Source organism: Rhinichthys klamathensis, unplaced genomic scaffold (assembly GCF_029890125.1).
Source record: "Rhinichthys klamathensis goyatoka isolate OS25496 unplaced genomic scaffold, OSU_Roscu_1.1 h1tg000296l_1, whole genome shotgun sequence".
Lineage (NCBI taxonomy): Eukaryota > Metazoa > Chordata > Actinopteri > Cypriniformes > Leuciscidae > Rhinichthys > Rhinichthys klamathensis.
In genome coordinates, this window is record NW_026606815.1 from 2682211 (window position 1) to 2697995 (window position 15785).

A 15785-nucleotide genomic window follows, 5' to 3' on the forward strand; every position below is an offset into this window, starting at 1 on the left:
ACTAGTGTGAATGTGCACAACTCGCCTTCGTTTTGCTAAGAGTGCTGTGTGTTTCTCACACACAAGCAAAGAGAGAGAGAGCGAGAGTCTTACATACCACGCAGAATCGACGGTCTATCGACGGATATTCTTTCTTGTATTTTCCTGTTAAAATAACGGAGTTCATTTGGAATTATTCAGCTTTTAAGAACAAGCTGAAAATATGCCGGTTTCTCTGGTAGTGGGCGGAACTAATGCGCAAACGGCAATCTCATTGGCTGGCGCTCATCTATTACCTTCCCTGTTTTGATTTCAGCAAATCAGTTCGAGCGAATGCTGACAACGTGATTAATATTCATGAACCCAGCAGCTTATCAATCCTTAGTGCGTTGTATATTGTTATAATTGCTATTATCTATTACTATGGTATGATATAATTGATGCATTGATACTTACTAGTACTGTAAATATATATTTTTGGGGCCACTATGTGTATAATTTATTATTATTAATATTTTACCATACTACCAGCATATATTAAACTGGTGGAATTTAGGGGCAGGAATCCTTTTTGTAATGAACCAAAAAATACAGTAGAATCAATATTCTGGATTCTGACATGTCATTAACCATGGGCTTTCCACCCGTAACATGAAATCACACTATATGAATAGGTCCACCTGGTACCATCATTTTTTTAGGAAGGCGGCTTTTGGTTGCAACAATCCCTGCAGATTTTGGTGGAAATATTTTAGTCCAGCACAAATGAGATGGCAACAGCTTGATGGTTTGATCCGGGCTTCATTAATTCTTTATTAGGATTTGACAGTACAAATGTTACAGGCATATGGCTCCAAGTCATTGTTTGGTTTCAGCATTGCAATGATTTGCATTTGAGCATATCTGGAAAGTATTCAGACTTCACTGCTAGAAGGGTTTTTACAAAGGCAGGTGTTCTCATGGCCCAGGTGGAGTTGGAAAATTAAAGTGTGTTTAGTGAGACAGGCTTTGTTATGAATCTCTGTGACAAATTAGAACCTCAGTGGGCTCAGATGAGGACCCTGTCATGGATTGGAACCTCCGCCTTTTTTCTGCCTGATGTTACAATGAAGTGTTGATAAATTCCATACTTTTACATGTCTTGAGTCATTGTGATAAATATGGCAATTGGGCTGCTCGCAAAGTGTGAAATAGATGGGGGACTCAATTTAGTCACATGGACCGTATCATTGCAGCATCGGGAAGTTGCATGCTCACCTTAAAAGACTCGCTTTGAGTCAAATGTACTCTTTCTGCTTAAATCTGTACATTATATTTCAAATTACACAGCTATAGTTTATGGTACGCTGATGAGCCAAAACATTATAACCAGTCACAGGTGAAGCGAATATCGTTGATCATCTCCTAACTAGGCCACATATTAAGGTCTGGGTAGATTAGAAAGTAAGCAAACAATCAGCTCTCGTAATCAATGTATTGGATGCAGGAGAAATGGGCAGGAATAAAGATCTGAGTGACTTTGACAAGGGCCAAATTGTTATGGCAAGGCGATGGAGCAAGGCTTGTGGGTTGCTTCCGGTCAGCAGTGGTGAGAATTTACCAACAGTAGTCCAAGGAAGGACAAACCACAACCCGACAACAGGGTGTTGGGCGTCCAAGGCTCATCAATGCATGGGGCAGGTGGTCATAATGTTGTGGCTCATCCGTGTATATTCATATGACCCGCTTTTGTCAGAATGTCTGATTGGATCTCAATTTTTAGAGCACTTAAATATTGTTTACTATATTAGAACTTAAAGTGACTTCCCTATTAAAACACCTCTAGTTTACAAGGTCAAAATTTAATTTCCCCCCTCACAGCAGTGACACTTTTAGCAAAAATCCCCCACTCTGCTTCTATCAAATCTACCATGTTCTCTCATTTTGTCTGAGGTTTCCTCTGTTCCCCCATTTTTCCTCCACATCCTGTGGTGCAGCAGAATCCCTGCCTTTGTTACAGCCTTGATGCCAAGGGATGTTGGCGCTGATGGCTCGGTAAGAGGGGATGAAGAGGAGGGCCATTGATGTTCAATGAGGCTGAACAGTCTCAGACCAGCTTAGATAAAGCACTCACAGGGGGAAACAATTGGCCATGATGAGGCGGTGTACCTGCGGAGAGCATTATCTGTGTGCGTGAGGAGCTGAAAAAGGAAAAGCCTGTCTAGCAAGGAGTTATTGCAGTGACGTTCTGTCACATTCAAGGCTGAGAGTCAATTTTGTCACCAAAGACTATTTGCTGCATTTATAAAGGAGGAACAAAATCTTTTTTGCTCAATGAATTTGGGCTGTCAAAAGATTACAGCATTACAATAGATTAAAAATATCATGATTTCATAGCCTGGGAAACCCAGACAACTTCCGGCAAATTTAGATTTGCTCTGCAAGTTAGTCTGGCGAAGAACTCATTCAAGCCCATTTCTAAGCTGTCGAAATCGCGGCACCAATCAGAAACGTTGGGGCGGGCTTTACACCATGACGGTGAATCAGATTTTGTACATTTACAAAGATGGATGCCGCCGTGGAACTAGGGGTGTGACGGTTATAGATGAGCACCGTCATTAGAACTCTAGAACCGCCAAAACCATGTTATTAAAATATTTTTTTCACAAACATTTTTTATCATAGAGAATGTTTAAATACTAATATCAGCTTACGAGGGAAACGGAGGCGGAGTTAGTTGTGCTTCGGAGGCTGCTACTGCTGGAGATGATTCGGGAGAGGTCTGTGCACCCCCCCTCCCAAGAAGAGAAGTCTTGGAGATCTCCTTAATTAAACGGAGGTCTGAAATCTCTGCCCCTTTACCGATCAGAGCGCGCGCTGAGACGGAGTAAAGCCTTGTTTATACCTTGGCTGTGTGCACGGCTGTTTTTGCGCGCGCGGCGCCGCGTCCGAGGATGACCGACTTCAAGCCGAATCTGCCCGAGCATGTACGTCTCACCGCACCGGCACCCAGTTTGCGCGTCTAAATTGCAAAGTTTTTTTTGTTAAGGTTTTGTTTACTGTGTGTGATTTATTTAATGGAAAGCACATTCACTTCTAGTTGTCTTGCTGTTCATTTTAAATAAACGTAGAGCAAGTAGCTAACCAGTGTCTGCTCGTTTATTCAGTGTCGCTCTGCATACGTCATCTCCTTCATCGCTCTGATTGGTTTTAGGTCTATCCAATTGCGCCCAGAGGCATTTGAGCTACGTCCGTTGGTGACGCCCCTTTGGAAATGATTTGTCTATGAAGCATTGCCAGACCATAACTCAGTTACAACTGAGAATGGTCTGGTTTTAACCAGGCTAATGATTTCAGCCTTTTGGCAAGTAATCTCACATTCTCGCATTCCTTTTTGATACATTCAGTCCTCTTTTCATGAAATAAATCAACTTAATAAGAACCTAAGATTTTTACTACTAACCTACAGCAGTCCATGGGAGGTTTTTGCATTAACGGTGTTTTTGCTCTTTGGTGATATTTCATATTTGTTGTTGATGATTAAATTCTTCCGTGCAAAGACTACAGTTGAATATACATTTGTTAAAAGTAAAACGATAGTCAGTACATGTAAAGTGAGACACTTTCTGATATTTTGTCCCTGGCTTTGTTTTTGAAACATGAATCAAATGGACACATCAATGTAATTGCATACTAATTTCGGATTAATGCAGATTTATAGTAATGGAAGCATATACGCAAAATGATGGGTGATTAAGTTTAAGTGTCCCGCTATACCTTTGTTCACCCATTATTAGTACCGCTTATTATGTAATTGTGGCTAATCTAGTGACCCGACCGCACTGCAATCAAGGTAATATTAGACATAATCTAACACTGTCATTCGTTTCCCCTCTGTGCTATTTTTCACTATTTATGATGGTCCATACCCTGTATCGTATGACCTTGTAATATCACCTGTGTCTGAAGATTTTGGTCAGCGCTTCTGTCAGCCTTAATTGAATTATTCTGAACCCAGCTCCCCTTACCTTGATCAATTTCACTGAACAGCAGATACTGGCCGGCTGCCATCTCTCTCCCATCTTCCAAGCCGGCCTGACTCTTCATGTCCTTCCTTTGCTGTCTCTCTACACCATTCAGTTCTCTTGATGGTCGTAATGGAGAGAACAGACCATTTGTAAATTTAACAAGAACCAAGTTGCTGTGTGCATAAAATCAATTTCCTCTCATCTATGTTCACAACAAACTTGTTGGGTGAAACAAATGTCAAACTCACAGAAAAACTAAAATGATTAAAATTCACATTTTATATGATGCTCTGATGAACTAAATGTCATAGCCTAAAAGACCAGTAGATGTTTTAAAAAAAAAAAATCAATGTTTCAAACATTATTATAGTCATGTGAAATTGGACAATGGATTTGTTTCAGTACTAGGCACTGAATATTATTATTTTTCTCCAAAGGTTTTTTTATTGAATGACAACAATTACTGTTCGATGGAATAAACATATTTTTCCCTTTTTTAACAGAACATACCCCACCCATATCCCACCCTCCCACCCAATTACAAACAGACCTGCATTAAGAATTCCTACAAGAGATGATTTAAATCACAGTCTAAATTATAATACATAAAGGTGAAAAGGTTAAGTATGGAAGAAACTAAATACATAAAAAAAAAAAAAAAAATAATAATAATAATAATAATAATTTCAATAAAGAGACCATAAACATAAATAAATAAAATGGAATAAAATAAAATAAAAGAGGGGAAGGGGGTAGCCTGAATATTATTATTAATTTACCATGACTGGTCAGGTCTTCTCTGCATGAGATACAGTGAATATTTAATCTGAGTGAATCATGTCCAGAACATTAGTTATTTTTTTAGATATATTGTTGTGGCCTGTTGCTAGTACGTCTGCTAAATAAGGACATGCTATGGACGTTCAGTTGATTTCTTATATCAGGTGTGTCAAACAGATGATACGTGTAGGAGTCAAACTGCTGGATGATTTGAGATTTAAAAAGAAAAAAATATTATGCTTAAAACATTCACATTCACTCGTTTCAATAACAGCATTCATTCATACTCTTGTAAATTAGATTTAGTAAATTCCATGTGCTCACTTTTATTTTACACCAAGTTAGAACAGTCTTTCAAAATGTTCCTTTAATTCTTTTCTTTAAGACTAGCGGTAAATTGTTGAATTCAGTTACATAAAAACATAGATTGGTCTCATTTGAATCTGATAAGTAAGACTGATTATTACCTCTTGGCTAAATGCTAGTTTGGTATTTTTTCATGCAACTGACCCCTGGACTTTATACACCAAGGTTTTAAAAATATAAAAATCAAACTGCTTATATCCAATCTGTATAATAAACATTCAAAAATTTACAAAAATGTCAATCCTTTAAAAGTTTGACAGCTCATAGATTTTTACACAACCTTCTAACTCCACCTAAACACCAACAGAATTGTACCTTGTAGTACCTTAAAAGTACATTTTACTACTCTAAGGTACTAATATGCACATTTTAGCAATAGATTGTCCAAAGTTGTCCTTTTAAGTGTACTGATCCAGCTGTTGTACCCCAGTACAATTTTAGTTTGCAGTAAAGCCTGATTTTGTGCAGTATTGCAGCTCATGGCACTGCAGTTTGAGGCTGTTTTTTCTTCTTCTTTTTTTCCCTAGTTTTACTTCCCATGTTGCCATTGGTAACACCAAATGGCCATATCGATAGTATCATTAATTGTGCTAATCACTCATGAGCTCCAGGCTTCAGGGAGTCCTCTTTATTTGAGAGATATCCACAGAGCCAAATAGAAACAGATCCCAGTCGTAGGATTTCAAAATCAGTTTCAAAACAATGAGCACCAAATTTTAGCTTGCGAACAGCACTTCATCACCCCGCTGTCATTGAAGCATCAACAGAAAGGGTTTGAGGCTTACGCCACACGTGTTGGAGATGAACCGGAAGAGCCACAATGCAAATGTGAGATTCGAAATTTTGCTAAATTTTTCTGCTGCTCGTTCGACTCCATTTAATCTTGAAAGAGACGAGGAGGTTAAAACACAATAAAAAGGAGGCTTAATTGAGTCTGATGTGTTCTTATCACCGTTAATAATGAGTTAAAGTGTCTTAACATGGTGATATGACCGTTAATAGATCTAGACCCTCCAGAGCTCCAAGGACTGAAATGAGCTAATTCAACACTGAATGAAATAACTACATTCTTTACAGAGGCATATTTCTCTTCAGTAATGGCATCAGCACAAATGTGATTGGGAACCGTAACACAAAATGGAGAACAAATAAGGTAGTTAAACATAATTGTGTTTTCGAAAAGCCCCATTGTTATTGCTATTGATTGTTTAGCTTGTCTCATGAATATCTGGTGTTTTCTTTTGAGTTTAACTTTGGTTATGGTTTAACACCCTTTAAGGTAGAAAATGTTTTGTATAAAAAACCTTGGCCTATAAACCTTAGAGCTTAAGTGTGCTATGATAATGTACGGTTACATTTTCTAAATGATGAATAAAAAGTGCATGCGTATGACCAATATTGAAAAGCTTTCTCACTTTGAGAATATTGAAGCTGTGACCTTCTAACACAGCATCTTAAATGCAAACTATAGTGTAATTTGCCTGCCAGTAGCCATGACTACCCAAAGTCCAACCTTCATGGGGCCATAAACCAATTTCACACAGTGAATTGCATTTTTATTGACTTTTACATTTTCTGCAACTGGCATGAGAAGCAAAATGTTCCAAATTCAGGGGTTAAAGGGTTAAGTTGGATCTGTCGTTAATGTCGAAATAAATGTGTTTGAAGGCCAAAGCAGGACACCAAAGTCTGTGAGCAATCAGCATCTGTACCAAATGGCAGGTGTCAACTTGGTTAACGGTGTTTGGGGACAGCTCTCATGGAGACAGTGGGCAAGAATAAGCATAGGTATCCTATACTGCAAGGTGAGGCTAAATAGACTGAAGAAAACGTTGAGAGATTTTTTTTTGTGTCAGAGAATAGCATTAAATTGGTATAGAAAAAAACAACATCATTTGTAATGTTCATTGCATTTCAGAAACCAATCAACCTTAACCATTGCACTGAATATTATATACACTTATTTTTTTTATAAATATAATATCTAGCAATATGTACTGTATGTGTGTATATATATGGTAAAAGGACTGCATTTATATAGCGCTTTCAACAGACACAATGGCCACCAAAGCGCTTTACATATTGCCTCACATTCACCCATTCATACACTGACGGCGGTGTCAGCCATGCAAGGCGCCATCCAGCTCGTCGGGAGCAGCTGGGGTTAGGTGTCTTGCTCATGGACACCTCGACACTTGGTCAGGTGGAACCGGGGATTGAACCACCAACCTTCCGGTTTGTAGACAACCTACATTAACCACTACACACACTGCCGGGGCGGCAATGGTTCATGTAGGTTGTGGTACATGGTTCATGTACAAACCGGAAGGATATATATATATATATATATATATATATATATATATATATTAGGGCTGTCAGTTACACGCGTTATTAACGGCGTTAACGCAAACCCATTTTAACGGCGTTAATTTTTTTATTGCGCGATTAACGGTCTTTTGGGCCTAGCAAACTTTGTAGTTTTTTTCACATGCATTTGCAACAGGATCGACGCGGCAGCGCTATGAAACCCATTCATTTCAATGGCTTGTGCCGCGCGAGGACGTTTTGTTGCTTCGTCGACCAAAGCGCAAGCGGATCTAGCTAGACTGGAAACAAAACAACAGGCACAGCGCACACACTTGTTTAGGCTTGCGAGCCGCCCAAATAGTAGGTTAACGTTACGTTTTGAGTGGATGACGAGCGCGAGACGCCGAAATGGATGCCAATAAGATTCTGAATGGAAAGTTTACTTTTAAAAAGTTGCCAAATGGTCCCATTGACGAGACCAAAGTGATCTCTGTGTTTTGTCGTTGTGAACTGAGCTATCATCATCGCAGCACGTCCAGTCTGAAATACCACTTGATGATGGCCAAGCACACACACACACACACACACACACACACAGCTGATGCGAATTCTCCGCCCCATCGTCAATCGTCAGTATTTCTTTCACCCTTTTATTGATGGACAGTGTTACATTGTGTGAGAGATTATTTGCTCCAAGTGAGAATGTTAGTGTGAAATTGAACACAGTATATGCCGATGTTGTTTTCAATAAAAAACATTTGCACAAAGCAAGCCAATCCACTTTTCCATGTTGATAAGAGCATTAAAATGAGAAAAAATAATGGGACAAAAAGAAATCAAGAGACATTTAGAATAGATAAAAATGTGTGATTAATTGCGATTAATTGCGAGTTAACTATGACATTAATGCGATTAATCGCGATTAAATATTTTAATCGTTTGACAGCACTAATATATGAATGAGGCATTTATATAGTGCTTTCATATGTACTACTGTACAGCCAAAGCGCTTTACAATCATATCAGGGGTTCTCTCCTCAACCAGCACCAGTGTGCAGCATCCACTTGGATGATGCGACGGCAGCCACAGTACAACGGTGCCAATGCGCTCACCACACACCAGCCTCAGGTGGAGAGGAGAGAGAGTGATAGAGCCAATTCAGTGGATGGGGATTATTAGGAGGCCATGATTGGCAAGGGCCAATGGGTGGAATGTGGCCAGGGCACTGGGGTTACACCCCTACTCTTTTACGAGAAGTGCTTTTTTAATGACCACAGAAAGTCAGGGCCTCGGTTTAACGTCTCATCCGAAGGACGGTGCTCTTCGACAGTATATTGCCAGTATAGTACACTATACTGGGGCTCCCAGAGGTGTTAATATATTAGTATATTATAATATATTAACATAATATAATATATTATTACATTAATATATTATAATTAATGTAATAATTTAGCATAGAGCAATCTTATGCTGGAGATTTTTTACAGGAAATTGCTTTTTCAAAACAATTCACCCATTGTCTAGACTTGTCAACCTGAAAGCACATGCTGGTGATTTGTTGTCAGACGATTCTGCAATATGTTAAGCATTCATTGTTGAATGTGAAATGCAGAAATTATGTTTATTTCAGAAATGTTTCATTCAGTTGATGTTCTTCTGGCTTGCTGCTGATGTCTTGTCAGTGTTTGTTTGCTTCGCTAATGTTGCTGAGTTGAGTCCTGTAGAACCACTGTATGGAAATTTGGAGAATCTTAATCCCAGCTGCTAAGGTATAATGCAGTTGGAACAGAAAAATCAGTGTCATTGTTTGTTATTAGGGCACATTGTTAGACATTAGTAAATTATTGCCTATTCAAAACAATGAATGCAAACTAATTTAGTTTGACTGTGAAAAAAACAAAACACACAAATTGTGTAATTAGTTATGTTAATTTTTCCACTCCATTAATTGTGTAGTCTTTAATTTATTATTATTGTTCTAATAAACACTGGGGTTTGTTTTCTTCATTTTACAGCGACACTTCCATTGTACGGTGATGTAAGCACTCAACGGCATCAAAGCCTTTGTGATTGAATGTTTTATTGTTTATTTTCTCACGGACACATTAACCATAAAAGCCTGCAATCATATTTTTTTTTCAAGCCATTCATGTGGATTTCTTAAAATAATTTTAATAATCAGATGACATGCCATTGAATAATTAAAATGTGTAATTCTCTTTATTATTATTTAAATTATGGCAGTTGTTAATACCTAAGAGAATTTTTTTGCACATCACTGGACTCTCACGCTTCATTTAAGAGAAGGAAAACCAATGTGTTAAGTGCATAGTTAAAGTTTTAACAACATACATTTAAATGTGCATGATGAAAATTTATATTGGTGGGGGGTGGGGGGGCGGGGGGCCACAAAAAAAATAACAAAACAAGGCATAAACTACTTTAGTTTGATGTGCCATGTGTTTAATAAGCTAAATGAATCCATGGTACAGTGTCAGTATGAAACTAGGGACAAATAAACGACAATGAAACTTAAACCAAACATTATTGACTGTAGCTTTAAAAATAAAAATAACAATAGACAAGTTTGATAGAGTCATTCTCTTTATACCTACGTTAATGAATCAAAAGGCACTTAGTCAGCAGGCCGATATGTTGATATGGCTTCAGATAACTGGTGTAATTACTCAGTCAATTAGTGAAGTGAAGCAAGACTTTGGTGCAGAAGTAACACAAGACATTAGTTTCAGTAAACTAATTACCTGCTGTATGCTCAACACGGCGGGGAAAACAAGCTATAACGAATCCATCACTGGATATTACAGAACTTACTGCGGCAGGTGGGGGAAGGCCAGAATAAACGCTGAGCTTTTCCTATAAAATCAATTGTATTGATGGAAATGTTTCACGTTTATGACTGTTCTTGCTTATTTTAGACGTTGTTTGCTCTTAGAGTTATTACTCTCATTCTTTATTTTATCTTATTAAAAGCATAACCGTAAACAGGCCACCTGATAAGGGCTAAAAAGCAACATAAACCCATCTAAAATAATAAGTAATGTGCCTCTTAAACAAAATTAGATAGCAAAGTTGTTATAATGCCATTACTGTGTCTTGTAATATGACGTCATGCCATCGGTGCAATTTGTACTCATCAGTTTTATGTTTTGTTTATATATTCTTTTCTTTTTAAATATTCAGAAATGCATTATGTGCTTTGACATCCAAAGTTTACTTGTTTGTTGGCTTTGCTGTGTTTTATTTTTTCATTCTATAGTCTGTCAACATGCAGTTATACTGTACATGCACATACATTCTGACAGGAACATTTTTTCCTCTGTGCAAGTGTATGTGTTTTAGAAAGAAGTCTCTTATGATCACCAATGCTGCATTTATTTGATCAAAAATACAGTAAAAACAGTAATATAGTGAAATATTATTACAATTTTAAATAACCGTTTTCTTTTTGAATATATTTTAAAATGTAATTTATTCCTGTGATGGCAAAGCTGAATTTTCAGCATCATTACTCCAGTCTTCAGTGTCACATGATCCATCAGAAATCATTCTAATATGCTGATTTGGTGTTAAGAAATATTTTTTTATTATTATCAATATTGAAAACTGTCGTGCTGTTATTTTTGTGGAAACCATGATATGTTTCTTTCAGGATTTTCTGATGAAAAGAAAGTTCTAAAGAACAGAATTTATTAGAGTTTTTTTGTAAATCAAGATTATAAATGTATAAACTGTGGCGTTTGATAAATCTAATGTATTCATTTATTTAAAACCCAAAGTGTGTGTATATATATATATATGTGTGTGTGTATGCACTTTTGACGGTCTTACATTAGTGATTCATTGTTTGAAATGTTAGTATATAGAAGTGTTTGAAATCATCATGAGCGGTCTGATGTTTTCCTCCTGTCTCTCTTTTTCTTGTGAATTCAGAAATGAAGTATGTCATAGATATTTTACCTCAGTGTGACTGGAACAGAAATTCCCAGAATCTCATGATTGGTCACGATATATCCATCAAGTGTCACTTTGTTCAAATTTGCACAGAACGTCTTGTTGCAGTGTGCTTTCTAGTTTCCACAAAAGAAAACTTAAATGAATTTCATTGTGACTCAGTGGTGTCCCAACAACAAGAAAATGGGAATTCATGCCATGTTTTTTCAAACAACTTACATTCAAAGGAAATAAGGCGATTTTAGTTCATGCCATGCTAATGTAAAAGTTCTGCTGGTATGTTTGTTCACATTAAATGGCATTTTATGTTCTGCAGAATACTGAACACATCTTTAAACAACCTGGTCATTTATAGAACCAACATGCATGCGTGAAAAATCATGACCACCATACACATATTGGCCCACACCTATTTTTCTTTGTTCCTCGGTACAGGCTCATTTAGCTGAAGTCCAGAATAAAGCGGCTGCAATTAATAAAGAATTTGCTTATCACAGCTTGTGTGCTGCTGTAAGACTTTAAACTATTCCAAAAATAAAACTCTTAATTAATGTGCCTTTCTTTTTTCTTTTCTTTTCTTTTCTTTTCTTTTCTTTTCTTTTCTTTTCAAAAGATTCTATTAATTTCACTATTCTGTTTTGAAGTAATGGCAATGTAGATTAGTCTGACTTGACTGACCCATACAAATCAGTTAGAACAAGGGCCACTCGCTCCTTAATTTAATATTCATTGGCCGGGTTGCTGAAAAATAAAATTACACATGCCACGAACACCAAAAATAAGGGCATTCCAATATGAGAAGAGCATGCAAAGTTGATGATAAAAGAAAGCACATGTGTTTTAGACTGATAAGCCTCCGTTTGACACTGGCCCTCCTGCCATTTATTGTTATGGTTGTGCAAGAGTGAGAATTAAAAACAGAAAAGAAGAGGGAAAAGAAAATAAGTCTAACCTGAAACAACAGCGTCTCAGCTGGGGAACCATTTTTTCCCTGTGCTTGTTGACCCGTCATTATCAGGACTCTGTGGAATCAAAGGACCAATTAAAAAGGATTTAGAGTGTGCTTCATTTTCCACTTATGTTTGTGAACAGCATAAAAAACTATGCGCGCATCGTACTGAAGCAGGCAGGGAGACCAGCTGATGCATATTGCCAGGAGACTGTCTAGCAAACAAAAACTAGTTGAGTTTTGTTGTAAATATTCCATGAGTAATCTTGTGTCAAATAGCAGATGAAGGCGATTCATCTTCCCAAAATATTCTTGGTTTACTTTTATCTTTTTGCCTCTTTGTGTCGGAACACCTCATGCATTAAACTTTAATGCCACTCTTTGCAGACAGGCATCCTGCATTAGCCTGCAAAGATATTTAATAATAACCCCATCCATCTTACAAGATAGAAGATGACCTTGTTTAACGTCGTTCTGAGATAACGGTCAGACGTGGGAAGAGCTTTTCATCCCCCTCAGACAATAAAGCCTGGACAGAGATGATTGCATTTTTCGGTATGGCACAAGAATCCCTGTAAGTACTGTTGTCAGGAAGATGTCTACAGCGCGAGGTATTGTGTCGGCTATGGACAGAGGACCTGTCTGTGCCCCTGTGTCTTGGTGGATCACATCAGTGCATTAGCTAACTTTCTTGGTGTCGGGAGATAGTGCAAGCTGCAATTTCTCTGTGGATGTACACTGTTTCTCTCCTAGAAAGCTTGAAAGTGTGTTTTTTTGAACCTTTACATTGCTCTGGCCTGTAACTAAGTCCCTCGAGAATTGAAGTTTCCAGAATGCTTTAATACAATTTAAATTTATTACATGGCTCTCTGGAATGCTTGATTCTATATAATAAAATAAATATCTAAAATTAATAATGAAATTCAGATATTTCATGAAATCATTTTGGTAAATAGCCTCTGCTTAGTTTGTATTTTCTGTAAATTACACTTCACATTTTTCGCATTTGAAAAATTTACATTCATGAATTTGGCAGATATTTTTATCCAAAGTGATCGCATACATTTTATCAGTTTATAACCTGGGAATCAAACCCATGAACCTTGGTGTTGCTAGAATCATGCGGTACTGTTTGAGCTTCAGGAGGACAAAACTGTAAAGATGTTTGTGAATATATATATATATATATATATATATATATATATATATATATATATATATATATATATATATATTCAAATCAGGATTTATTCTGTAGAATAACAAAAGCTTGGTGGTAGAGAAATTGATGTTTATGTTAATATCACTGCCAGTACCTGAAGTAGTTTGCCATTTTCAAATTGTGTTGCTGACAGTGACAGATGCAGACAAGTTCTTACAGGATAAAACACCTGCTCTCTCTTTATTACACCTTTTTTTTCCCCTTCGGTTTAATGATCAAATATGTCTTTCAGATGTCTAAAGGTAGTACTCTTGAATTTAATGGATGATCTTTCCCTTTTATTAAGGTCTGAGTGTACCATACACAAGCTGTGTGATACACTGAGAACACCACTTTAATCTTATGTTAAGCTTTTTAATGCTATTAAAATACTTTACAGTTATTTACAGACAATATACAAAGACTAAGCCATATGTTTATTTCCCTGAAAAGTTCACTGGTTCGGTAGTCTCGCGTTTGCCAGACCTTCAGACTGACAACAGAAGGTCTGGACTCCATGGCAGCTGTCATTGGCCAAGGACCTTCCAGAGGCCGTCTAACTGACATTTAAAGCAACCAATTAGAGTTTGTTTTGTTCCGCATCATGTTTAGGGGCATGAAACTGTAACGTCGATGTCCCCAAAATAACAGACCGGTGTCTAAAACTCTTGGACGTATTTTAAATCCAGCGTTTAGTTGATCATGATAAGCGCTCATTGTCACACTTCCATGAGGGGGTTTGGCATCACGGCACCTTTGTTTCCAGGCAGACCGTTAAAGAACGCGACACACACATCTCCCAGAAATCCTGTAGGATTCACCCAATTAGATGACGACTTAGAAACTCCTGAAGTGCTTCCAAATTTGCGCACCATATCCATTAGACGTTCAGCCAATCATTAGACGTTCAGCCACCGGTCTGAGGCTGAGACTACTGGTTCTGTAGCACTATCAAAACAAGAACCTTTTTTTTAGCATTCCAACTATCCTGAAACAGCCATTTTGGCTCAACCAATAGTTGCAGCAGGACTAGATGGTATGTTTGTCTGACCAATGGGAGATGGGTGGAATGTGTGTGAAATCCTGTTTGAAAACAGCTATTCCAGTGCAATACGTTTGTGCTAAGATTTCAATGAGTTTTTTTAATCAAGTTGACTACACAAGTATGTTTTTATCAAAACTCTCTCTCATGACACAAAAAGCAAAGGTCTTGCAAAAAGCAAACGCTTGTGCTTGTTACTCACTGGTTGCATTTTTAACCACTTTTTGCTTTTAGTGAGTGTGAATGGAATGAACATTTGAGATCTCAGTTGGCCTGACGTGTGTCCCACAGAGGACAAGGGCATCTGTGAGCTCAAGACCTCGCTGTTACATACAGAAGAGTTTGTGAGGGGCAGAACACTTCCAAACTGCGGTAGCATGGAAACTAAAGCTTTTAGCAAGTGACTGGAGCTCAGGTTGAATGTTGTTATGAATATGGTAGACAGTTGCTCAGTTCCTCTCGGTTGTTTTCTTCAAGATAGACCAAGTGGCGAGGTGCTGTGCTTCCTCGTCTTTTGATCTTGATTGTCATGTTCTGTTTGTTCCTGACTTACTTTCATCAGTGGATCATGTTTTAATTCGGAAATAAAATGAGAACTTTTTTTTTATTTGTTATACATGTACAATGGCTTGAGGTTTCAGACACGTCCTTTAGTAATACACTTGGTAGCTCAGACATCTTTAAATTGTGAAGTATCCTTTGAAGTGCAAGTGTCTGATGTTGTACAATAGGTGCTATCAGTGGAATAAGAGAAGTATTGTTGTCTTTCTAAGCAGAAGACTGCAGGTACACTGGGCTTCCTCAAAAAGATTCATAATGCAACCCTGGGGCAAGGGCTTTTCATATCCTTTACTTTACTTTAAAAGTCATGTTGAAAGTCAGCTTCTTATGCGTCATACATGCCAAAGGCAATTTTTACACTTTACATAGCAGTGATAGTAAAAAATAAATAAATAATAATAATAATATATATATATATATATACTGTATATATATATATATATAGTATATATATTTTTTTTCTGATATGATGATTTGGTGCTCGGGAAACATTTGTTATCATTATCAATGTTGACAACAGTTGTTCTTGTTCATTCTTCTTTGAAAACGTAATACTTTTTTTCAAGATTCTTTGAAAAATAGAACGTACAAAATAACAGCATGAATGTTTGGCA

At 37.3% G+C, this 15785-nt stretch overlaps 2 protein-coding genes across 2 annotated transcripts in view; both read left to right on the forward strand.

Moving 5' to 3' along the window:
- tmem8b (transmembrane protein 8B) overlaps window positions 1-15785 on the forward strand; it is a 171442-nt gene that overhangs the window by 94360 nt on the left and 61297 nt on the right. The window lies entirely within an intron of this gene.
- tars1 (threonyl-tRNA synthetase 1) overlaps window positions 1-15785 on the forward strand; it is a 157092-nt gene that overhangs the window by 19066 nt on the left and 122241 nt on the right. The gene's annotated exons all lie outside the window — the stretch shown is intronic.